Source organism: Lucilia cuprina, chromosome 4 (genome assembly GCF_022045245.1).
Source record: "Lucilia cuprina isolate Lc7/37 chromosome 4, ASM2204524v1, whole genome shotgun sequence".
Taxonomy (NCBI): Eukaryota; Metazoa; Arthropoda; class Insecta; order Diptera; family Calliphoridae; genus Lucilia; species Lucilia cuprina.
This window is the reverse complement of record NC_060952.1, coordinates 98,072,321-98,075,694: the sequence shown is the minus strand read 5'-3', so window position 1 is coordinate 98,075,694 and position 3,374 is coordinate 98,072,321.

The window sequence follows — 3,374 nt, the reverse complement described above, 5'->3', positions numbered from 1 at the left end:
CATATCAAAATTTTACTGAAATTTTGCCTCTTTCATATATAAATATTTTTTTGAAAAAAATACATTTTTACTGTTCGAAAAATCGAACACCGGAGCGAAATGGGTTAATGTTAATATTCTTGTTATTGGTATTGTTGTTGCTGTCGTTTTTTGTTGTAATTTTTTTCGGTTGTATTTATTGTCAATCCAAACTGTCAACATAAATATCGAATTTCATCACCTGTTTGATTAATCGAATGTCATTTAGTACGTTATGTAATAATGTGGTTAAATGTAGTTTGCGCCCAAAGATCTAATTTCTAGCAATAAATGGGCTCATAAACTAAAACGCCTAGGGTTTTTTTGTTTCTGTGAATTTTGTTAAATAAGTGACATATTTAGGAAAAAAATAGTCAGTGTATAGTGGCGGAGTAGGAAAACAAAATGAAAAATTAATGTTTTAAAACAAATTAGTCATATAGGTATATTTACCTATAAACCTTCCAACATGATTGATTGTATACAATTATTTTTTTTTTTTTACTTTAAATCAGTTTTTCTATTTAACAACTAATGTTAAATTATATATTAAATTAAAATAACTCAAATTTCTATAAATTTTTTTAAGGACGTTTAAAAGTTGTCTTCAATGTCTGTCCATCCATTGTGAAATATATGCAATAAAAATCTGTTATTTTAATGACTTGTAACCATCAACCAACTTCCAACTAAAATTCTACCAAATTCCTGTTTATTTTTTCTTTCATTTAATTCGTTTATTTTCCTTCTTTTTTTCAACTAAATCATTGATGGTTTTTGATTTTAACTACTTCTCGCATCAACAAACAATCTACAATTTTGTGTTTTATTTTTTCTAATTTATAAAAAAATTGCACAAACTTAAGTTACCATGGCAAAAACGAATATAATTTTTATCTTTTCAACACTTTATCAACCGCGCTGCTGTTCACTGCCCCCGCTTTATAAAAACAGTGACAGAGAATATAATAAAAAGAAAACAACATAAAACGATGTCAATTCCCATTGAGTTACAATCACTGACAATCACAATATTTTAATGTTGCTCACAAGAAAAAAATCAATACATACACATAAACAACATGATAAATACTAAAAAAATACATGAAAAGGAAAAAATCTATATAAATAACGATAAATTACAACTTAAATGTAAACGTTGGACTCGAAAGCTCGGTTTGCTTAGTGCGGCACATAGAGAAAAACTTTGGCTGAACAAGATTTGCAGCAATCTTTTGAACATTGTTATAATAAAATTAACAATAGTAAGATCAATGCAATCATATTTATGACTGACATTAAATTCATTAGTTAAAACGTTGCTACAATAATAGAGTATGATCACAGCTATGTGTGGGACAATAATTTATATGATTGTGGCAATCACTTAAATAATGTATTTAACGAAAATTACTACAATTACTTAAAAGAAATTACATTTAGGAATTATTGATAACAAGTAATTGTAATTTAAAAATAATCAATAATAATAATAATAACTTGTAATGTAATTGACATTCCTCTAGTTTGATAATAATAACTCTTCTAATATTTTCTCTCCGTGTATCTGTCTGTCTACATAGTATCTATGTTGGTTGGTCTTTAAAAACTATGGCTTGCATCAATTTAATACCCGTTTCCTTTTTTCTCTCTCTCACTCATCCTCGGGTAACTCAAAAATTTATGACGCGTATGAATGATTCCTGTCTTCTGAGTGTTCTATGTGTGTGGGACACAACAAATATTAAGATAAGCAAAGAGTCAAAAGAGAGGTACATAAAATACTTATGCCGACCAGCCCCGGGCAGAGTAAATGGTACAAGAGCAATCTTGTATTTACACTGGTATGATGACATTGAAAATAATTTAAATAAATTGAAATTGAATTTAGACTAATAGAAAATAGAGAGAGGCGCATAGGGTGTAAAAGTGCTATGAAGGGGTATTTTAAGTTTGTATGCTAAAACCTAATCAACTATCCCATAGTTAATAGAAACCTAGTTAGACTCTCTGTATAAGACACACGCACTTGTATTCACAAACAATCACTTAGTAACGACAACAAATACATTTAAACAAACTTGCAAACACTTACATTATTGTATAACATAGAAACCAGACTACATCTTAAGTTACAATGTGCGTCAAAAAAAAAAGAATATTTTCATTTCCGTCGTTAATGGAATTGATAAAGTAGATGGGTGCTAAGGAGGAAAGGGCAATGTTGTTTAAAAAAATATATAAAACAAAAATGTTATAGTGAAATAGAAAAAATTCAGTAGCAGCAACAAAAATAGATATATTTTTTTTTATAAAATGTACAGAAAATAAGTGAAGCTGCTATCTGAGTGTTGAAGTTTACACTATTCTAATATTAATAAACATAAATAAATAAAAAATGATTTTCTGAAAGCCTGGTATGGAGACCTTTTTTTCTAAAGGGCCAAATAGAAACACACAAGCGGCTTGACAAACTTACCAGTATTTTACGTTTGTGCAAGCCTGCACAAACTCTCTTTGGTCCTTAACCTTACAAAACTTTGGACTAGTCTAATGAATTTTCTATGATCTGTTCTATAAATTAATCTAGGGACTAGACTTTGATTTAGATTTTGGACTATTAACTGTTTATCCTATTATCTACTGTCTAATGTTATTAGACTAGACATATCTAATTTACAGACTACTCTATGAATTTGTTTTGGGTCTAATACAGTCAATATTAGACTAGACTAGTCAATACTCTAATCTAATGTCTTACAAATAGGAACTTATTTAGTCTATGGCCCAATCTGCTGATCGAAGGGATTTGTTAATTAACTAGTCTCTCTAATACAAAAGAAACGGTTAATTTTGAAAGTGACATACAATTTTCAAAAAAATGATTTGGGACAACTGGAATAAAAAAGTATTTTGTACAAGTTGAACATTTAATTTGACAACCTGGTATTAATACGTAATTAATTATCAGAGGTTTTTGAAAAAAGACCTTTAAGGAAACACAGATCAGCTATTGACCTAAATCTTTAAAATATAGAAAATCAATTTATACTTTTTATTAAATGCGAATTCTTCGAATTATTGACATAAAGTTAATAATAAAATTTTTGAAGTACCTTTGCAGATGGAAAAAAGTACAAAAAAATCCCTTTTTATAGGTTGTACTTAGTTGTTAGTTAGTTAGTTAGTTGGTTAGTTAGTAAGTTAGTAAATTAGTAAGTTTGTAAGTTTGTAAGTTAGTAAGTTAATAGGTTAGTAAGTTAGTAAGTTAGTAAGTTAGTAAGTTAGTAAGTTAGTAAGTTAGTAAGTTAGTAAGTTAGTAAGTTAGTAAGTTAGTAAGTTAGTAAGTTAGTAAG